We start from the raw sequence: 23,607 nt of genomic DNA, 5'->3' as shown, positions 1-23,607 counted from the left end.
TCCAATTGGTGGAGCTTGTATTCTGCCTTGTTGCTGTGATTAGGAAAGAAAACTGGGAGATCTATGGATTGATTTAAATTGTTCTCTGAGCAGACTTTAGGAATAAAGGATGGACTGGTCCTCAGAGAAACTCTGTCCTTGTGAAACACCAGGTAAGGAGGACGAACACATAGTGCATGAAGTTCTGAGACACGTCTAGCTGAAGTGATAGCAACCAGAAAAAGTGTCTTCCAAGAAAGAAATTTTAAAGAGCATGATGCTGCCGGTTCAAAGGGAGGCAGAATTAAGGAGGCTAAAACTAAATTGAGATCCCAAGGTGGGGGAGGATCTCTAACTGGGGGTCTAAGAAGAGATGTTCCTTTCATAAGGGCTTTGCAGAGCTTATGAGACATTATGCTAGAATTAAACATACTGATATGAAAATTAGAAATGGCAGCTAGTTGTACTCTAATGGTAGCGGAAGCTGCACCAGACTGAAAAATCTGTGTTAGAAATTCAAGAATTTCATGGATTGGGGCTAAGAAAGGATTCAAATTTCTAGATTCTGCCCAGTAAGAAAACCGTTTCCATTTACTAGCATATGTTTTCCCCGTAGTAGACTTATGTGAGGAAATAAGACGTTATGTACTCACCATAACGTTCCATCTGAGTAGGTGGCTTCATTTGTCTGCAACCTGTGGGTCTTGGATCCGATATCGGATCCGAGCTGGCAACTTGTAGCATAGCTATTGATCCGAGCTCCTAGCTCCTCCCCTCACCCATAATCCCCTGCCAACCCCCTATGACCTCAGATCAAGTTTGCCCCTTTATGGATACCTGAAAAGGTGTTCCAACAAGAATAACAGATAGAACAATATAACAGAACCAAGTTCTGAAGGCTAGGGGGAAGGAGGGGTGGATGGTTGCAGACAAATGAAGCCACCTACTCAGATGGAACGTTATGGTGAGTACATAACTTCTTAATCTGGAGTAGGGACTTCATTTGTCAGCAACCTGTCAGCAACCTGTGGGACAGAGTCCCCAGCTACCTGAATCTTGGGCGGCCATCATGGAAGGATGTTCCGGAGCACTGCGGAGCCAAAGGATGCTCTCCCTCTAGAAATTGCGTCCAGTTTGTAGTGGTTGATAAAAATATGAGATGAGGCCCAAGTAGCTGCTGAACAAATATCATCCAATGGCACTCTAGATTTAAAGACAGCAGAAGTAGAGATGGAGCGAGTGGAATGTGCACGGACTCCCTCAGGTGCGGGCCTCCCAGAAGCTTGGTAAGCCAGAAGAATACATTGAGAAATCCAGCGTGACAAGGTGACCTTTGAAACGGCTTTACCTAAACTGAATTTGGCAAAGGAGACAAACAGCTGATCGGATTGTCTGTGACCAGCTGTCCTTTGAATATAGAAACGTAGCTGCCTGTGTACATCTAATGAATGCAGCTTGTACTCTCCTTTATTTTGATACTTAGGGAAGAAAACAGGTAGGTTGATGGATTGATTGATATTGATTTCTGATGCCACCTTGGGAAGAAAGGAGGGATTGGTCCTGAGGTACACTCTGTCCGGATGGAAGACCAAGTAAGGAGGCTTTACGGAAAGGGCTTGGAGTTCCAAAACTCTCTTGACTGAAGTGATGGTTACCAGGAATGCTGTTTTCCAGGACAAATATTTGAGATCGACCGATGCGGCTGGCTCAAAAGGAGAAGCGGTCAAGGCTTGGAGGACTAGAGAAAGATCCCAAGGGGGTACGGCTTCTTTGATAGGGGGCCTGAGTAGAAAGGTGCCCTTGAGAAATGTTTAGCACAATTTAGCTGACATCAAAGGACCTGTCTCATGTCCCACATGGTAATGGGAGATGGCTGCCAACTGTACTTGACTGTCGAACAACTAGCTCCTTGCTGAAAGAGTCCGGTTAGAAAATCCAGTACAGACGGTAGAGGGGCAGTGAAGGGATCCAGATTATGATGTTCCGCCCAGACAGAAAAGCGTCTCCATTTACTGCGGTATATTTTCCTGGTGGAAGGTTTATGCGCTGCCACCAGGATGGCTTTGACTGGTGAAGAGATGCCGGAAGTCCTGACTAAGAGTGGAGCTGTCAGCTTCAGGTTGACCAGATTCGGGGTCGGTAAGTCCGATGGATGGGAGATTAGATCCGGAGTGGGATCCAGAATCCAAGGAGGATTCACTAGGTGAGACCACAGGTAAGGGAACCAAGTTTGCCGAGGCCAGAATGGGGCAATGAGGATCATTCTGCTCCCCAACCGCGAGGCTTTCTGTAAGAGCTTTAGCATCAGGGGTAAAGGAGGGTAGGTATAGAGTAGACCGGGCGGCCAAGCATGCACCAGAGCGTCTCTCGGGGCTTCCCCTGTTGGGGGAATCAGAGCGAATAAGCGGTCGCATTTCGTATTTGAGGGAGAGGCAAAGAGATCACAGCAGGGTTGCCCCCATTTTGCGAATATCTGCTTTGCTACTAGTGGGTTGAGAGACCACTCGTAAGGGGAAAGAATGGTGTGGCTGAGTTTGTCCGCCAGAATATTGGCCCGTCCCGGAATGTGCGTTGCGATCAGAAAGCGGTTGGTGGAAATCGCCCATTCCCACACTCTCATGGCTTCTCAGCATAAAGGGTAGGACCTGGTTCCCCCCTGTTTGTTGATGTATCAAACAGACAAATTGTCCGACTGAACTGCAATCGTTCCTACGGGGAGGAGATTCTGGAGTGCCTGCAACGCTAACAGCACCACTCTCATCTCCAGAACATTGATATGCAAGGAGGTCTCTGTGTCGTTCCACGTGCCTTGGACTGTCCTGCCTGAGTAATGCCCCCCCACCCGTGGCGAGAGGTGTCCATGGTCACCGTGGCGAGAGGGGGAGGAGTGCAGAAGGGCAGGCCTATATGGAGGTCCGGGGAATGGAACCACCATAACAGGGCCCTCCTGCAAACCTTGCTGACAGAGATAGGGTGGCAGAGAGGAAGAGATTGGAAGGACCATTGCACTTGAAGGGTCCACTGCAGTACCCTCATATCTAGGCGAGCACATGGAAGAAGCGTTATCTCTGCCGCCATGGAGCCCAGCATCCTCAGGACCAATTCCGCCGGTGGAGCTTCTGACTGGAGGATGGCCCGCACATGAAGTCTCAGAGTCTGTAGTCGTTCTGAAGTCAGGAAGACTCGTAGATCCCTGGTATCTAATCTGGCCCCTATAAACTCTATGACTTGTGTCGGAGCAAGGGAAGATTTGTCCGCATTGATTGTGATGCTTAACTGGGGGGCTAGGTGGAGAAAGTAATCTCTGGCTGAGCAGAGTAGATGCCTTGTTGGGGCGGTCAGAAGCCAGTCGTCCAGGTACGGAAAGACCTGCATTCCCTGGAGTCGCAGGTGGGCTGCTATCACTGCTAAAACTTTGGTGAACACCCTGGGGGCTGTGGTGAGGCCAAAGGGAAGGACCCTGAACTGATAATGACTGGCTCCCAGCCGGAAGCAGAGAAACCTCCTGGATCGTCTGTCCATTAGAATGTGGTAGTACACATCCTTGAGGTCTATAGAGCACATACAATCGTTCTCCCATAAAAGGGGGAGAATGGATTGTAGAGTGACCATTCGGAATTTTTCCTTGGTTACCGACAGGCTCAAGAGGGAATGATCTAGAATTGGTCTCAAGTCCCCCATCTTTTTTGGCACCGGAAAGAACCTGGAGTAGAACCCTAATCCGAGCTGGTCTTGGGGGACGGGCTGGATGGCTCTTTTTTCTAACAGCTGCTGGATTTCTGCGGCTGCAGCCTCCTTCTGATCGGGTGGAACATCGGGGAGTTTCCTGAGTTTGGGGACATGATACATTGGAATTTTGTAGCCTCTGGATATGATACGAAGCACCCAGCGGTCTGATGTGATGGACTCCCATGCCGCCAGATGCCTCGAGAAGCGCCCCCCCGACTGCCTCCAGAGTAGAGCAGTCGGGCAACCCTTAGGGGCTGTTGCGTGGGCCGGTCAGAGAAGGATTCTCTGGACCCAAAGTTCTTCGGGGCCTGCCACGGGAGGACTGGTTGTCCGGAGCAGGTTGGGAATGTTGCGATTTCCGGAACCACATCTTCTTCTGCCACTTTTGGTTCTTCAAGAAGGACCTCTGGGGAGCAGAGAAGCGGACTCCGACGGCAGACAACGTCTTCCCGTCCTTCTCGCTCTGGACCAGTGTTTCGCGAACGGTCTTGCCAAACAAGGCAGAACCATCAAAAGGGGCATTCGCAAAGGACGCCTTAAAGGGCTCCGCGAAGTCACAATGACGGAGCCAGGCCTGACGTCTCATGACTAGGCCAGCTCCGCTAGCTCTAGCGGCTCCCTCAGTAGCGTGGGACAATAGCCGCATAGAGGTATTGGAGATAGACCTAAGAGTGGCCATTTGAGTGGAGTACAACTGCTTGTCCTCCGCCGACATGGACTCAGGAGGGGAAGCAGCATATTCTTTGATAAGATCCCGCTGCATCCTGATGACATGTGCCATGTAGTTCAGAGACCTTACCGAGAAGGTTGCTGAACTAAAAACCCGCTTCCCAAGTCCCGCTCGATGGATGGACCGAGGGGCTCTCCTGAGCTAGTTCCCTCTTCGTGGCTGCCGCAGTCAACATGGCATCTACGGGGGGATCCTTGCTCCAGTGAGACCGGTCTGCGGGGGGGGGGTCTCAGTATCCTGTCCTGGCGCTTAGGGACTGGCTCCACAGTGTCCGGCTCCTTCCACGCCCTGGTGGTAATAAGGTCCACCAGGGGGTCGGCCGGAGGGGACACCCAAGAGGCAGACGGGCCTGCTTCGAATACCTCCAGGAACACGGACTCGTCAGAGGAAGCCTTGGGGGCAGACCACCCACCTCTGATCCTAAGCATTTCCATGATGTCTCCAAAGGAGACATCCTCCGGGGGTGACCTTGGGGAGCCTTCCCCTTCATCCAAGTCCGTGTCCTCTGTTAAGGACTCGGGGGAGTCCACGTGCCTCCTCTTACACTTGTGCTTGTGAGGCACTTCCTCGGGGGGATTGTCCGAGGAAGTCTCGCCGGCAACATCTTGTTCCAATGGAACAACCTGGGACATCGAAGCAGGCTGTCCCTGTGGCTGGGTGATGGAAGCCTGACCCAGCAAAGAGGGAAGTGCAGGGTGGAGCCGAGGCAAGGGCCGGGGGTCTGGATGCTCTCGACAGAGCCCTCTCCACTGCATCAAAGGCCGAGGGGGAGCCGCTCTCCCTGGGCTCCGAAAGCAGACTCCCACTCGGATCCGATGAAGGGATCGGAACCGGCGCCGAGACCGTCGGATCAGAGGGACCAGTGTGCTCTGACCTGGATGGAGCCGAAGGCACACTGAATCCCTCGGATCTGAAGCTCAGCCCACGGCTCTGAGAGGTCGGATCCGACGATGGAACCGACAAACTCGAGGGCAGGGTCAGATCTGAAGTACCCAGTACTGTCGGCGCCGACCCACCCCCGGCTCCGAACACTCCGAACCCGGGAAGTGGGTCAGAGAAGGAGCAAAGAAAGGGGTCGAGCTCCCCCCCCCCCGAAGGGAGGGGGGAGGCAAGAGCACTCCCATCTGCAGCTGGGCCTGGATGAACCTTCGCATCATCCGGTCCAAGTCTGTATCTGACAGGCTGTAAGTAGATCTCGAAGAGGCCACTGAGGCAGGCCTGGAGTGCCGCCTCGATGACCTCGACGGAGATCGGGTCTCCTCCTCCTTGGGTCCCGGGGAGAAGCAAGGAGATCGGAGCCGAGGAGGAGGAGATCTGGAAGCCGTGGAGGGAAAAGACTGCTTAGCCGGGGGGGGGGGCGAAGCAGAGGCCTCGGCCCACCGCTTGTGGTGCTTCTCCCTCCGTTTCTTCCTCCTGGCCTCCCTGTCCTCCGGCGCTTTAGTGGGAGTTTGAATCCCGGCCGGGGGAAGGGGGGCAGGAGTGGCCACCACCACAGGCTGAGGAGGTGCGATGAGAGGAGTGGAGGCCGAAGTCGAATCCGGAGGCAAAAGTCCCGCCAGGACAAGCTTCGACCTCCGCTCTTTCAGTGCCCTGGGGTTGAACGCTGCACAAATGGTACATCCTGAAGAGAAGTGTTCAACCCCAAGGCACCGAACACACAGAGTGTGGCCATCAGCCAGGGAGAGCTTATGGTCACACTCGGTGCATTTAGAAAAAATAGGTTTTGGGGCCTCTGCCATACCCAAAACTAAAGTACACTACACAAGCACACCAGGCCCCAAACACAATAACACACAGACACACTCTAACGACCAGCGAGGGGAGGGTGAAAACCAAAAAAAAATTAAACTAGATAGAAAACCTAACCACTCACACAATCTACAATTACAAAGGCTGAAGAAAAAATGAAGAAATTCACTTATCTGGTAAGAAACGCTAGGAGCTCTAAAATCCAGTTACACACTCAAGCACGGCAAACTAGATCTGAGGTCATAGGGGGTTGGCAGGGGATTATGGGTGAGGGGAGGAGCTCGGATCCATAGCTATGCTACAAGTTGCCGGCTCGGATCTGATATCGGATCCAAGACCCACAGGTTGCTGATAAATGAAGTCCCTACTCCAGATCAATTATATCACAGACTGCTGGGGAGATATTGGAAAGCCTGGCTAAGGTTGGAAGTGGAGTAACCAAGCTGTGGGCTGGAGAGTTTGAAGGAATTGGTGCAACCCACCTGACTGGTGAATCAGAAGATCTGGAACCGGGTCCAGAATCCACAGCTGATCCAGAAGGTGGAGGTTTAGGAACAGGAACCATATTTGTCGAGGCCAATATGGGGCAATGAGGATCATTTTGCAACCCAACGATTTTGCTTTCTGTATGAGTCTTGGAATTAGGGGAAAAAGCGTAAAGAAGTCCCTGAGGCCAATCGTGGACTAGAGCATCTCTGGGTATAGGACCTGGAAGAGGAAGTGGAGAAGTAGCTGCTGCATTTGTTGTTGAGAACAGTGGCAAATAGGTCGTAGCAAGGCTGTCCCCATTTGCAGAAGATAAGATCCGCAACTTCCTGATTCAGAGACCACTCGTGAGGCATGAGGATAGCTCTGCTGAGCCTGTCCGCTATAACGTTGGATTTCTCAGGGATGTGCATTGCTATCAGAAAACTTTGGGAGGAAATCGCCCATTGCCACAGTCTGAGTGCTTCTCGACATAAGGGGTAAGACCTGGTCCTGCCCTGTTTGTTGATGTACCACACCACTGACATGTTGTCCGTTTGGATTGCAATGGTCCCGGAAGGAAGAGAGTCTTGAAGGGCTTGCAACGCTAGGAGAACCACTCTCGTTTCTAGGACATTGATATGCAGATGGTACGCGTGAGGTTGCCAAGTGCCTTGGACTGTCCTGCCTAGATAATGCCCCCCCCTACCCTATCAGGGAGGCATCTGTGGTCACTGTGGCAACCGGAGGGGGTTGTATGAAGGGTCTGCCCTGAAGTACTAGTGGGGAGACCATCCACCAAGAAAGGTGCCTTTTGCATGTTACTGTGATCAGGATCATGTGAGACATGGGTAGTTCCTGGAAAGACCACTGCGTGAAAAGAAGCCACTGAAGGATTCTCATGTGGAAACGCGCTAATGGGACAAGAAGAATTGCAGCTGCCATGGAGCCTAGAGCTTGGAAGACATGTCCAACTTGAACCGTTTTGCTCTGCATTAGAATTAACACTTGTTGACAAATAGTGGAAACTCTTTCCTGTGGTAATCTTGCAAACATTTCTTCTGCTCCTATGGATGTAAGAGACTGACAGGGCAACAAGGCAGATTTTTCGAAGTTTACTGTAATGCCTAGTTGAGTGCATGATGTGATTGTATAATCCTGTGCATCTAAGAGTTGATGCCTGGTGGTAGCAGTCAGGAGCCAGTCGTCCAGATAGGGAAACACCTGGAATCCTTGATGCTTCAGGTGAGCCGTGACTACTGCCATACACTTAGTGAACACCCTGGGGGCTGAGGTAAGACCAAAGGGCAGAGCTCTGAACTGGTAATGACTGGCCCCTACCCGGAAGCGAAGAAATCTCCTGGAGCATCTGTCCATCTTGATATGGTAGTACACATCTTGAAGATCTATGGAGCACATCCAATTGTCCTGACCCACAAAAAGGAAAATGGACTGCAGTGTCACCATCCGGAACTTTTCTTTTTGTACAGATTTGTTCAATCTGCTAAGATCCAGTATTGGTCTCCAGTCCCGTCTTTTTTGGTACTAAAAATAATCTTGAATAAGTTCCGGATCCTAGTTGGTCTGCGGGGACTTCTTGAATGGCTTTTTTTTCTTGAAACTTCTGTGACTGCTTGATCCCTTAGATTGGGTGGGACATCTGGGATGGGCTTTTTCGATTCTATGGGGGAATGATGGAAGGGAATTTTGTAACCTCCGAATATGATGGATAGTACCCATCTGTCTCTTGTTATATTTTGCCAGGCTTTTGGGTACAGCAAAAGTCTTCCCCGACCGCCTCCAGAGGTGAGCAGTCGGGCAACCCTTCAGAGATGCTGGAAGGGTTTGGCAGAGAAAGTTTCTCTGTCACCCTGGTTTTGCAGTCCTCTGTCACGATTTTTGGAACCACATCTTTCCACTCTTCTGACCCTTGGGATAAGGTCTGGAAGGAGTGGAAAAATGGACTCCCACGACAGAGAGAGTCTTGGCTTCCTGCTCACACCTGGTCAACGTGTCTTTCACCTGAGGCTCACAGAGAAAAGAGCCATCAAAGGGAGTATTGGTGAAGGATGCTCGAAAGGGTTCTGCAAACTGACACAGCCGCATCCAAGCATGTCTCCAGAGAGCCACACCTGTCCCTGCGGCTCTGCTCACTCCATTGGCTGCATAGGAAATCAGCCTCATGGAGGAGTTAACTATAGAATTAAGAGTCGCAAGCTGAGAAGCTACTTTGGCTGGTGCTCCCTCAGCTGTACGATCTTGAAGGGCATCTCCAAGCTCTTTCAGGAGATCCCTTTGAAGATGTGTAAAATGGCATATATAATTCAGGGACCTCATTGAAGAGGTCGCTGAAGCAAACATTCGCTTTCCATATCTGTCCATCGTCCGAGACTCTGTTCGGAGGATGAACAGATGAAGAGGTCTCTGCTAAGTCTTTCTTGGTGGCTGCTGCTACCACCATGGCATCAATAGGCACACCTTTGGAGAGGAATTGCTTGTCTTGGGGGGCTGTAATAAATTTATTTGGTCTCCTCGGAGTAGGTTCCACAGAATCTGGAGCTGACCAAGCCTTTCGAGCCACTACAGATGTGAGTGAATTGAAAGGAGGAGATACCCAGGAGGTGGAAGGTCAGGAACCGAATGCGTCCAGGTATACAGACTAGTCCTCAGTAGGGGCTAGGAAAGTCAATTCCCTCCTTTGCCTAAGTATTTCAAGTATGTCCGAAAAGGAAACAACTTCAGAGGGAGACCTTGGGGACCCGATTCATCCATGTCTGTATCTGAAGTGACAGACTCAGGGGAGTCTATGTGCTTCCTCTTGCACTTCTTCCGGGGAGGCTCCTCCGAGTGATCAGGGGAGGCTTTGGAAGAAGAGGGATCACCCAATGGGGTGTCCTGTGGCATAGGTTCCCTAGGCTTGGGGTCCGGAGGAGGAGTAGAGGTTGGCACAGACACCACAGGGGGAGGAGCCATTGGAGCTGGCAGTAGAGCTGTCTCAGGGGACAGCACACTCCGCATGACCTCGAAGGCGTCCCGACCTCTAGGCAGCGAAAGCTCCGGCTCCAAAGAAACAGGAGTCTTTCTCTGCATAGAGGGTGACGGCTCCAAGGCCGATGTTGGAGCAGAGCTCACCTGCACCGAAGCTCCGAAGGCGAGAACGGGGTCAGACAAGGGTCCGATGCCACTCCCCCCTCAGAGCCTCACCGCTCAGATCCCTCGATAGAAGGTACAATTGAGGTAATCGGAGCCAACGTCGGAACCGAAGGAGAAATGATGATCGGCACCGAAGGTTCTACTGCCTGCGGATCCATTGTCTCCAGCTCCAAGCTAAATGTAGTCAGAGGAGAAATATAGAGGCGGTAGGAGCCAATACCTGTTGAGATGGGCTGGACAGAATTTTTGTCAGTGCCTGTGACTTAAGCAAACTACTTACTAATCTCTCCACATCATGATCCGATAAGCTAGAGGATCGAGAGTGGGAAGAATGATGGCTACGTTCACTCAGTAATAAAGGTGACTGTGGTGCCGAGTGGATGGACTCCAATGATGGCGACCTCAGTCTCTTATGGCTCCGAGATGGCTCTGAAATAGCAGATGGAGCCGACGGAGGAGTTGTCTTGTCGGTGCCAGCCGGTACCAACATACTTGGTTGGTCAAGTAAAGGAGTCTGCTCCAAAGGTGGAGCCGATGGCTTGACAGACTTGGGGGATTTCACTGGCTGAGTACTTTTAGCCGGAGAATCCTGAGGTTTCAATAATCCCGAAGGATTAGTTTGTTTTTGCGCTCCTGCAGGACCCTTGGACTAAAAGCATGACATATAGAACAGGAGCCCTGCAGGTGAACAGCGCCCAAACAATAAACACAACTAGTGTGCCCATCTGTCAGAGACATTTTCTGACAGCATGAGTCACACTTTTTGAAGCCAGATACCTTAGCATCTTTAGACATTAGAGTAACAACAACCACACAACAAATAATGAAAAGCTATAGTACAAAAAACAAGAACAAATAGAGTTTTTTTTTTTTTTTACAGTTAAAGAATAGAAGGAAAGCCTCTCATTTAAACAGCTATTGGGGGGGGGGCTCTCTAATTTAAATGAGTTCAAGGGAACAGAAGGCCTGAGGGTTATGGAGCGATGGCCAACAAAGCTAAAATACACAAGAACACAAAAAAAGGATAAAGGAATATTATCTATATACAAAATAGACAATTACTTGACAAACTTTCAAGAAAAACAACAATATATATCATCAAAAATATTATACTAAGCCTGAGCCAGTAAGGAAGCAACCTCGCAGCTGAAGCGGCAAACGAGATCTGGGTAGCTGACGCTGGGCATTCTGGGATAAGGGGTAGCCTCGAGCCAGTAAACAGCTCTCGAGCTATAGAAGATGGCTGAGTCGGCCAAACAGCAAGAACGAAGGCGAGATAGACAACTTAACATCTATTGTTACAGGTAAGTAGGACTTCAGCAACTGTACTAAGTTCAACAAATGCACTGCCTTACTGGCATTCGCGTAGATTCTCACAGCTTACCCAACCTGGGAGGAGGAAGGATAAGGGTTGAGGAGCCTTTGGAGAATGGTCCTAGTGAAGCCTGCTCATGATTAAAAAAAGGCATCCAGCTTGTAGTGCTTCTTAACATTATGGACAGAGGACCAAGTTACTGCCTCTAAAATAATTCTGGAGTCCACTCCTTTCCAATATGGCACTGAAGAGGAAAATACCCTGATGGCATGTGCCTTTACCTTGTGTGGATTGACCTTGCCATGGTTGGTGTAACAAGAAACAATACCAGAGGACAACAAAAGAGTGATAGTTTGCTTACAGACAGGTTGACCTTTCTTTGCCCTGTGTAGAAAATAAAAAGCCTTTCACCCTTCAAGGGCATCATTCTTGCCAAGGTAGCACCAGAGTTGCCGATGCAAATCCAAGGTACTAAACATCTCATCAACTTATTCCTGGGTTCTGGGAAGAACACATGGATGTTAACAGACAGATCGAGAGAGTACTCAGAGACCACTTTTGGCATGACAGAGAGATTAATGCACAACAACCCTAGCTCTGTGGCAAATCATGTAAGGTTGTCCCACCACGGGAGCTTACAACAATAAGAAAAACAGTCTTCCATGTTAAGATCTTCAGATCAGCCTGAGTAACCAGCTTCAATGGTAGTAAGACCAATTTCACAGAACACAGTTGAGATCCCAGAGAGGAGGAATTTGCTTGCAAGGGGATGTCATATGCAAAAAAAGAAGTTATGTACTCGCCATAATGTTCCATGTTTGTTGTCCACAATCTCGCCTTTATTCTTGATGTTTGGGTCTAGAACAGAGCATCAGTTCCGACTCGGCCACATACTTTCACTGGCTCGAGGCTATACCCTATCCCATGATGCCTAGCAGCAGTTACCCAGATCTCGTTTGCAAATACCCATCACTAGACTAACCCACTATGGTACACAATAATCCTCTGCGCATGTCTCATGCGGCATGAAGGGAATCAGAGATTTTATGACCAGTTCCAAAAATTTCCTCTCTATCCTCCAGGAAGGGGGAAGGAGGGTGGGATGCAAGAATGAAGGCGAGATTATGCACAACAAACATGGAACGTTATGATGAGTACACAACTTCTTTATGTTATGTTGTCCTATCTCGCATTCATTCTTGATGTTTGGGTCAGCATCCCCAGCACCTTCTTTCTCGGGTTGGTCAAGGGAATAAACTCTTCAGAACAGTAGAACCAAAGGAAGCCCTGTCCCAGGAGGCAACATCTACTTTGTAACCAGTGATAATGGTAGGGTTAACCTATGTGGCTGCAGCACAAATTGAATCTAAGGGCAGTCTGGCTTGAAAGGCAGTAGAAGTCAACATAGCTATAGTTGAATGGCCTCAAATTTTTCCTAGCAATTCCTTATGCTGAGAACTATATGCATATGCTGAGAACTATATGCATAAGTAATAGTATCTGTAATCCATTTGGATAAAGTGACTTTTGAAAGTGAAGTTCCTTTTCTATTTTCCGAGAATGAGACAAACAGTTGGCCCAATAATCTAAACTGCTTGTCCTGTGTAAGCAGAAGCATAAATGCCTATGGACATCCAATTGGTGAAGCTTATACTCTGCCTTGTTGCCATAGTTGGGGAAAAAGACAGGTAGTTCAATAGACCGATTTAAATTGGACTCAGAACAGACATTGGACAGAAAAGAAGGGTTAGTTCTAAGGGAGACTCTGTCTTTGTGGAAGACCAAATAGGGAGGACGGATAGATAGAGCTTGCATTTCTGAAACTCTCCTAGCCAAAGTAATGGCCGTTAAAAAGATACTCTTCCAAGTTAAGAACTTTAGTGGACAAGAAGCAGCTGGGCTCAAAAGGGGGAAGATTTAAAGCAGTCAGTACCAAATTTAGATCCCATTGAGGTGGTGGTTCTCTTACTGGAGGTCTTAAGAGGAATGTACCTCTCAAAAAGGCTTTGCACAGTCTATGAGACATTATATTGGATCCAATATCTCCTACGTGTAGTTTGATATGGCAACTAGTTGTACTCATATAGTGGCTGCAGCTGCTCCTTGAGTAAATCTTTCTGCTAAAAATTCCAGAATTTTATCAATATTATGTTTTGTCAGCCCAACAAGAAAACCTTTTCTATTCTAGCATAAAGTTTCCTAGTAGCAGTCTTGTGCGATGAAACTAGGATGTGAAGCACGGCTGGGGACATGTCTGGAAGACTGGCTAAGATGGGAAGTGGAGAAACTAAGCTGTCACAGCTTGAGGGTTTGAACGGAAGGATAGAGCATTACTGATTGATGAGTCAGAAGATCCGGTAGGAAGGGGAACCATACCTGACGAGGCCAGTACGGAGCAATGAGAATTAGCCTGCAACTCAACAATTTGGCTTTCTGAAGAACTTTGGGTATTAGTGGAAATGGGGAAATGCATAAAGTCCCAGGGGTCAGTCGTGAAAATGTGCATCCCTGGGTGACTCCCCCGGAGGGGGAATTAGGGCAAGACAGCTGCTGCATTTGGCATTCATGGACATGGCAAAAAGGTCACAGCATGGCTGGCCCTACTTGAGAAAAATTTCGTTCACAATTTCCTGTTACAGGAACTACTCGTGAGGCATAAGAATTGCCCTGATTAATTTGTCCGCTATCACATTGGATTTCCCCGGAATCTGCATTGCGATGAGAAAATGTTGAGAAGATACTGCCCATTGCCATACTCTTTCAGCCTCTTGACAGAGGGAGTAAGATTTGGTTCCACCTTGTTTGTTGATGTACCACACAATGGACATATAGTCTGTCTGAATTGCAATCGTCCCTGGTGGAAGAGAAGCCTGGGAATGCCTGCAACGCCAGAAGCACCGCTCTCATCTCCGGGACGTTGATGTGCAAGTGGTATTCGTATTCCTGCCAAGTTCCTTGGACAGTCTGTCCCAGATAATCCCCCACCCTATCTGGGAGATGTTCGTGGTCACTGTAGCTATGGGTTGGGGAAGAAAAAAAGAGTCAGCCTATGGTTACCTGCATGGACTGAAGCCACCATCGAAGATCTTTCTTGCAGGTGTCCGTAATGAGGATCTTGTGTGACATGGGCAAGTCCTGCTTGGACCATTGAGCAAAGAGTAGCCACTTTAACACTCATGTGTAGATGCGCCAGAGGGACTAATGTTACTGAAGCAGCCACGGAACCCAGTACCTTGAGAACAAACTTTGCCTGTATCTTCTTCATCAGCAAGATAGACATCTGAAGCGCAATGTTAGTACCCTTTGTGAGGCAGTTTTGCTACCATGTCTCTTGTGTTTAAGTCTGCTCCTATAAAGGTAGTATGCTTTGAAGGCAACAAGGCAAATTTTTCAAAATTTATGGTAATGCCTAGCTCTGAACAGAGATGAATAGTAGTGTCCCTTTGTCTTGGTCAGTAGATGCACAGTGGTGGTGGATAGGAGCCAGTCGTCTAAGTATGGAAACACCCGGAATCCTAGACGCCTCAGGTGAGCTGGGACTACTGCAATGCATTTAATAAACACTCTGGGGACTGTAGTGAGACCAAAGGGCAGAGCTCTGAACTAGTAATGACTGGTTCCCAGCCGGAAGCATAGACATCTCCTGGATTGCCTGTTGATCTTTATGTGATAGTACGCATCCTGAAGATTTATTAAGCACATCCAATTGTCTTGTCCCAGAAAAGGAAGTATAGACTGCAGTGTTACCATCTGGAACTTTGCTTTCTTTATGGACTTGTTTAGTTTACTGAGATCCAAAATTGGTCTCTAGTTCACCGTTTTTTTTTGGAACTAAAAAGAACCTTGAGTAAATTCCGAATCCGGCTTGGTCTGTGGAGACTTCTTGGATGACTCTTTCTAGCAACCTTTGAATTTCTAGGGCTGCTTGATCCCTTTGACCGGGTGGTATGTCTGGGATGGAGTTTGATGGAGGGGGTGAAAAAGAGAAAGGAATGTTGTATCCCCTGGATATGAGTAACCATACCCATTTTTCTTGAGTAATATTCAACCTGGCTTTTGGGTACAGTGATAATCTCCTCCTGACTGCCTCCAGAGGTGGACAGGTGAGCCACGTTTCAGGAGCACTGGAAGAGCCTGCCAGAGGAGGTATCTCCGTCACCCTGATTCTGCAGACCCCCTCTGCCACAAGGGCGGTGTCTTCCATTGTTATTTCCCCCTGGGGGAAATTTCACCATGTCGTCCGGCGAAGCTCTTTGGGATTTCCGGAAGCACATTTTTCCTCCCTTCTGACCTTTGGGATAAGGTCTGGTAGGGACGGAGAAAAGTACTCCCACAGCAGACAGAGTTTTGCCTTCTTGTTTGCACCCGGTAAGAGTCTCTTACTTTTGGCCCCAACAAGGATGAGCCGTCAAAACGGGTGCTGATAAAGGAAGACCTGAATGGTGCAGCAAACTCAGAGACTCATCCAGGAATGTCTCCTCAGAGCTACTCCTGTCCCTGCTGCCCTACTCGCTCCATCACTTTTGGCCCCAACAAGGATGAGCCGTCAAAACGGGCGCTGATAAAGGAAGACCTGAATGGTGCAGCAAACTCAGAGACTCATCCAGGAATGTCTCCTCAGAGCTACTCCTGTCCCTGCTGCCCTACTCGCTCCATCAGCTGCACAGGAAATGAGGTGCATAGAGGAGTTTACTACACAGTTTAAGGTTGCAAGCCGAGAGTTTACCTTGTCAGGCACCCCCGCAGCTGTAGTACCCTGGAGGGCATCTCCCAGCTCCTTGAGGAGATCCCTCTGAAGTAGAGTAAAGTGGGATAAGTAATTCAACGACCTAAGACTAAAGGCCACTGAAGAAAAAATACGCTTCCCGTATATGTCCTTCGTTCGAGACTCCTTATTTGGCGGATTGACAGATGAAGTTTCGGCTAATTCCTTCGTGGTGGCTGCTGCTGCCACCACCATAGCATCTAATGGGACACCTTTCATCAGGAATTGTTTGTCATCTGCGGCTGTAATAAATTTGTTGGGCCTCCTCAGAACTGGTTCCACAGATTTTAGACAGGCCCACACCTTTCAACTGACTATACCAAGGAGTTGGTTGAAAGGTGGGGACACCCAAGAGGTGGAAGGTCAAGATCCAAATGCCTCCATGTACACAGACTCATCTTCAGGAGGGAAGAGGGTCTTCCAGCCACCTCTCTGTTTCAGGATCTCTAAGATATCCGAGAAGGAGACCTTCCCAGAGGGTGACCGTGGGGACCCTTCTGAATCCTTCAAGTACGTATCCAATGTGACAGACTCGGGGAAGTCTAGATGTTTCCTCTTACACGTTCTCATATGAGGGACCTCCTCAGAGGGGTACTCTGGGAAGGTTTCAGGACATCCTCAGAGGGGTACTCTGGGAAGGTTTCAGAAAAGAGTGACTCGCCCAATGGGGCATCCTGGGGCATTGGCTCACTGCACTTGGGCTGGAGGGATGGTGTAGAGGCTGACACTGGTCCCCTTAGGGGGAACAGTAGCTGGACCAAAGGGTGGAGCAGTCTCAGGGAAAAGCACATTCCTCATCACCTCAAAGGTACCGCGATCCCGGCCTGAGAGAGCCTCTGGTTCAGAGGAACCTGGATATCTCCCCCGCGCCAAGGAGGATGGCTCCGAGGCCAATGTGGGTGCTGAATTCACCTGCACCGAAGCCCCAAGGGGAAGAGTCAGATCCAACAAGGGTCCGATTTGACTCTCCTCCCCGGAACCGATGAGGGAGTGTCGGCTCCCAGATCCCACGACAGAAGACAACATCGAAGAGATTGGCGTGGAAGTCGGGACCAAGAATCCGGCAGTGGCTCTCGAACCAGACGGTTCCACCACAAAGACATCCAGGCACTCCGGCTCTGACCTTGTTCAAGTCAGAGCAGGAACAGAAGATAAGACAGGTATGGCTGTCTGCTCCACTTCCATTTGGGCTGGGCTCGAAAGAATTTTTGCTAAGGCAGGTATTCGAAGCAACCTCTTGACCACCCACTCCACATCATCGTCTGAGAGATTCCTGGAAGATCGAGAGGAAAGGGAGGATCTATGGCTACCAGCCACCGATTGCAGAAGGGGTGATTGTGATACTGAATGGATAGGCTCCAAGGTCGGTGACAGGCTTCTCTTTTGGCTCCAAGACTGCTCTGATAATGCTAGTGGGGCCGATGGAGATTCGAAGAAACACATTTCTCAGGTTTTAGTCAGCTCAGAAACTGGAGCCGAAAAAGCAGATTTTGTAGTGGATTTTTCAGAGGAGGGTTTTGAAGACCGATTCCCTTCGATGTCCACCTCAAAAGGTCCCTTCAATAAACCTCTGACAATTAGTTCATTCTTGCATTCCTGCAGGACCCTGAAGCTGAAACCATGGCAGATAGAACAGGAATGCTGCAGGTGAACAGCGCCTAAGCAGTAAACACAACTTGTGTGCCCATCTGTTACTGACATCTTTTGTATGTAAGAATCACACTTCTTAAACTCAGATTGCTTAACTTCTTTAGCAGAATCTTTAGGCATACTGAAAGATTTGTCCACAATAATAGCCAAACACTATAGGAAAAAACAGTACTCTAATCCAAGGTACAGCCAGTACAAATATTAGAAACCAAGAACAAGTTTGTTATAAATAAATAAATTAATTATATTAGATTATATATATATATATATATATATATATATATATATATATATATATAAAGAACAGCTAAAGGAGTGGTCTCTAACTTAAAAGACCATCTCCTCTAGCCCGAGATGTCTCTAAATTAAACAATGAAACCTCAGAAAGGGATATAGAAAAGAGGAGGGAGCCCTCTAACTAAAATGGGCTAAAATAAAAGGATAAAAAACAAATCCTCTAACTAAAACGGATTCATTAAGGACCAAGTAAAACCCAAGGATAGGGTAAAAGGAGTCCTGCAACAACAGCCTACACAAGCAACGCTAAAAACGAGCAAAAAAACAACAGTAAAGATTTAAACTAATCACACAAACCAAATAGTAGCCTGAGCCAGCGAAAAGCAATCCCGAAGCAACAAGTGGCAAACGAGAAAGGCTGCCGAAGTAGCTGCAGCTCTGGTGGAATGATACCCAATGCCCTTGGGCACAGGTTTACCATGGTGTAAGTAGCAGAAACGGATGCAGTGGCTTATCCACTTTGAAATTGTCTGCTTGGAGATGGACTTTCCTACTGATCCCACAGCATATGACACTAATAATTGCTCAGTTTTTCTTAGAGTTTTTGTCCTGCTCAAGTAGAATCTCAGCCGTCTGTGTACGTCCAAGGAATGCAGAATTCTCTCCCCTTTGTTCTGCGGATTTGGATAAAAAGTTGGCAGATGAATTGTTTGGTTAAGAGCCACACTGGAAACCTCCTTAGGCATAAAAGTAGGATTTGTCCTCAGAGACATCCTGTCTGGGTAAAATATGATAAAAGGCTCTACAGCCATGAGGGCCTGTAGCTCTGAAACTCTTCTTGCTGAAGTAATTGCTATTAGTAGAGCTGTCTTCCATGATAAGAACTTTATATCAGTGGTAGCGGCTGGTTCAAATGGAGGCAGGGCAAGCTTTTCCAACACATAATTGAGGTCCCATGCAGGTAATGGTGATCTTCTTGGAGGCCTTAGGTTTTTGGCTCCTCTAAGACACTGCTTTAGTACAGGATGAGGAAAATATTGGTGGCTCTGTATTGTAATGAGCTGAAATGGCAGAGGCATGGATTTTGATTGATGAGAAAGATAGGCCTTTGTCAAGCATCTCAGCTAAGCATTGTAATATCTGAGGAATATGTGGTTCTGCTGTATCAGTTCATTGTGCTCGATTCCAAGCACAGAATCTCTTCCCATTTGTCAGCATAAGATTTTCTAGTACTAGGCCTTCTGGCTTCCAAAATGACATCCATCACAGCTTTACTGAGAGGTGTTGTTTATAAGATTACATTATTAGCCATACTGCCAGGTTCAGAGTCTGTAGTTGATTGTGCAGGATCTGATTGTTTTGCTGTTACAGAAGTTGTGGTCTCTGAGGCAAGGTCCAAGCTGGGGATTGAGACAAGTTCCTTAGGATTGGGTACCAGTATTGGCAGGGCCAGTCCGGGGCAATTAATATAATCTTTGGCTTCTCTTGTCTGACTTTTAGGAGGACCGTGGGTAGAAGAGGCAGATGAGAAAGGCGTAAAATGACAGGTTTTTCCAACTGAAGGACAGTGCCATGGCTAATCTGCAAAGGGGGTATGAGTGTGTGCCCCCTTGCTTGTTTATGTACCACATGACTGTGGTGTTGTCCGTCTTTATCAGTAGTTGTCTTGGATGAAGTAAGTCCTTAAAGGCTGTTAGGGCATTTTGAACAGCTAGCATCTCTTTCTGGTTGATATGTACATGCATTTGATTTGGTGCCCATATGCCCTGAATGCATCTTCCTGCCATGTGGGCCCCCTAAGCATAATCTGATGCGTCAGTTAAGGTTTGGCTGACAGGGGGTAGAGTGAAGTCCCATCCCATGTTTTGGTGACAGGCCTTTGCCCACCATAGAAACTCCTGCTGCAGGCAGGGGATGACAGGAATAAGAAGTTATGTACTCACCATAACGTTCCATCTGAGTAGGTAGCTTCATTTGTCTGCAACCTGTGGGTCTTGGATCCGATAGCGGATCCAAGCCGGCAACTTGTTTCATAGCTAATGGATCCGAGCTCCTAGCTCCTCCCCTCACCCATAATCCCCTGCCAACCCCCCATGACCTCAGATGAAGTTTGCCCCTCAATATGTACCCAAAAAGGGTATTCCAACTTACATAGATCCACTGAAGGCCAGGGGGAAGGAGGGGGGGGGGTGGTTGCAGACAAATGAAGCTACCTACTCAGATGGAACGTTATGGTGAGTACATAACTTCTTAATCTGAAGTAGGGACTTCATTTGTCAGCAACCTGTGGGACAGAGTCCCAGCTACCTGAATCTTGGGTGGCCATCATGGAAGGATATTGCGGAGCACCGCAGAGCCAAAGGATGCTCTCCCTCTAGAAATCACGTCCAGTTTGTAGTGGTTAATAAAGGTATGAGATGAGGCCCAAGTGCCTGCCGAACAAATATCATCCAATGGAACTCTAGATTTGAAGGCCGCAGAAGTAGAGATGGAACGAGTGGAATGTGTGCGAACTCCTTCAGGTGCGGGTCTCCCAGAAGCTTGGTACGCTAGCAGGATACATTGTGAAATCCAGCGTGACAGAGAGATTTTTGATATTGCTTTCCCCAAATTAAATTTGGCAAAGGAAATGAACAGCTGGTCGGATTGTCTGTGATCAGCTGTTCTATGAGTATAAAAACGTAGCTGCCTATGAACATCTAATGAGTGCAGCTTGTACTCTCCTTTATTCTGATATTTAGGAAAGAAAACTGGTAAATTTATGGATTGATTTATATTGGTTTCTGATGCTATTTTGGGAAGGAAGGAGGGACTGATCCTGAGGTACACTCTGTCCGGATGAAAGATCAAATAAGGAGGCTTCACAGAAAGAGCTTGAAGCTCCGAAACTCTTTTCGCAGAAGTAATGGCTACAAGGAATGCTGTTTTCCAGGACAAGTATTTGAGATCTACTGAAGCAGCAGGTTCAAAAGGTGGAGCAGTCAGGGCTTGAAAAACTAATGAAAGATCCCAAGGTGGTACGGCTTCTTTTATAGGGGGTCTAAGCAAAAAGGTGCCCTTGAGAAAGGTTTTACACAATTTGGCAGACATCAAGGGCCCTGTGTTATGTCCCACATGGTAATGGGAGATGGCAGCCAATTGCACTTTGACAGTAGAGCAACTAGCGCCTTCCTGAAAGAGTTCGGTTAGGAAGTCTAATATGGATTGAAGAGGAGCCGTAAAGGGATCTAGGTTATGATGCTCCACCCAGACGGAGAAACGTTTCCATTTACTGCGGTACACTTTCCTGGTGGAGGGCTTATGTGCTGCCAAAAGGATGGCTTTGATTGGTGAAGAGATACCGGGAGTCCTAACTAAGAGTGGAACTGGAGCAACCAAGCAGTCAGCTTCAGATTGTCCAGATTTGGGGTTGGTAAGTCCGACAGATGGGAGATTAGATCCGGACTGGGATCCAGAATCCAAGGGGGATTTACTAGGTGAGACCACAGGTAAGGGAACCAAATTTGCCGAGGCCAGAATGGGGCAATGAGGATCATCCTGCTCCCCAACCGCAAGGCTTTCTGTAAGAGTTGCAGCATCAGGGGTAGAGGAGGATAGGCATAAAGTAGACCGGGTGGCCAAGCATGCACCAGAGCGTCTCTTGGGGTTTCCCCTGGAGGGGGAATCAGAGCGAAGAAATTGCAGCATTTGGTGTTTGAGGGAGAGGCAAAATGATCGCAGCAGGGTTGCCCTCATATTGCGAATATCTGCTTCGCTACTAGTGGGTTGACAGACCACTCATACGGGGTAAGAAGGGTGCGGCTGAGTTTGTCTGCTAGGATGTTGGCCTGCCCTGGAATGTGCATTGCAATCAGAAAGCGGTTGGTGGAAATCGCCCATTCCCACACTCTCATGGCTTCGCGGCATAGAGGGTAAGACCTGCTCCCCCCCTTGTTTGTTGATGTACCAGACAACCGACATGTTGTCCGACTGAATTGCAATCGTTCCTACGGGGAGGAGATTCTGAAGTGCTTGCAACGCGTACAGCACCGCTCTCATCTCCAGAACGTTGATATGCAGGGAGGTCTCTGTATCGTTCCACGTGCCTTGGACAGTCCTGCCTGAATAATGCCCCCCCCCACCCAAGGTGGGAGGCGTCCGTGGTCACTGTGGCGAGAGGGGGAGAGGTGCAGAAGGGTCGGCCCATATGGAGGTACGGAGCATGGAGCCACCATAATAGAGCCCTCCTGCAAGCCTTGCTGATAACAATGGGGTGATGGAGAGGAAAGGACAGAAAGGACCATTGTACTAGAAGGGTCCACTGCAGTACCCGCATGTTCAGACGGGCGCATGGAAGGAGCGTTATCGCTGCCGCCATGGAGCCCAGCGCCCTCAGGACCAATTCCGCTGGTGGGAGTCTCTGATTGGAGGATGGCCCACACATGAAGTTGCAAATTCCGTAGTCGTTCCGACGTCAGGAAGGCTCGTAGATCTCTGGTGTCTATTCTGGCTCCTATGAACTCTATGACTTGTGTCGGGGCCAGAAAGGATTTGTCGGCATTGACGGTGATGCCTAACTGTGGGGCTAGGTGGAGAAAGAAATCTCTGGCTGAGCAAAGTAGATGCCTTGTTGGGGCAGTCAGGAGCCAGTCGTCCAGGTACGGAAAGACCTGTATTCCCTGGAGTCTCAGGTGGGCAGCAATCACTGCTAATACCTTGGTGAACACCCTGGGGTTGTGGTGAGGCCAAAGGGAAGGACCCTGAACTGGTAGTGACTGGCTCCCAGCCGGAAGCGGAGGAGCCTCCTGGATCGTCTGTCCATTAGAATGTGGTAGTACGCACCCTTGAGGTCTATAGAGCACATCCAATCATTCTCCCTTAGAAGGGGGAGAACAGATTGAAGAGTGACCATTCGGAAATTTTCCTTGGTTACCGACAGGTTCAAACAGGGCAGGTCTAGAATCTGTCTCAAGTCCCCCATCTTTTTTGGCACCAAAAAGAACCTGGAGTAGAACCCTAATCCGAGCTGGTCTTGGGGGACAGGCTGGATGGCTCTTTTTCTTAGCAGCTGCTGAACTTCTGCGGCTGCAGCCTCCCTCTGATCTGGTGGTACATCGGGGAGGTTCTTGAATTTGGGGACATGAAGTAATGGGATTTTGTATCCTCTGGATATAATTCGAAGCACCCAGCGGTCTGTCGTGTTGGACTACCATGCCGCTAGGTGCTCGAGCGCCCGACTGCCTCCAGAGTGGAGCAGTCGGGCAACCCTTCAGGGCTGCTGCGTGGGCCGGTCAGAGAAAGGTTCTCTGGACCCAAAGTTTCTCGGAGCCCCTCTGCCCCTGGGGCGGTGTCCTCCTCTGCCACGGAAGGACTGGTTGTCCTGAGCAGGTTGGGAATGTTGCGATTTCCGGAACCACATCTTCTGACCCTTTTGGTTCTTCGAAAAGGACCGCTGGGGAGCAGAGAAGCGGATTCCGACGGCAGACTTCTTCCCGTCCTTCTCGCTCTGGACAAGTGTCTCGCAAACCGTCTTGCCAAACAGGGCAGAACCATCGAAAGGGGCGTTCGCAAAGGACGCTTTAAAGGGCTCCGCAAAGTCACAATGATGGAGCCAGGCCTGACGTCTCATGACTAGGCCCGCTCCGCTAGCTCTAGCGGCTCCCTCGGTGGCGTGGGACAATAACCGCATAGAGGTATTTGAAATGGATCTCAGAGTGGCCATTCGGGTGGAGTACAATTGTTTGTCCTCCGTCGACATGGACTCAGGGGGGGAGGCAGCGTATTCTTTGATAAGATCCCGCTGCATCCTGATGACATGTGCCATATAGTTCAGAGACCTTACCGAAAAGGTCGCTG

At 48.9% G+C, this 23,607-nt stretch overlaps 1 long non-coding RNA gene across 1 annotated transcript in view; it reads right to left on the bottom strand.

The window, feature by feature from the left end:
* LOC122806370 overlaps positions 1 to 23,607 on the bottom strand; it is a 582,405-nt gene that overhangs the window by 257,133 nt on the left and 301,665 nt on the right. The window lies entirely within an intron of this gene.

Source organism: Protopterus annectens, chromosome 7.part0 (genome assembly GCF_019279795.1).
Source record: "Protopterus annectens isolate FY-2018-M chromosome 7.part0, PAN1.0, whole genome shotgun sequence".
Taxonomy (NCBI): domain Eukaryota; kingdom Metazoa; phylum Chordata; order Ceratodontiformes; family Protopteridae; genus Protopterus; species Protopterus annectens.
This window is presented reverse-complemented; position numbering and strand designations above follow the sequence as displayed.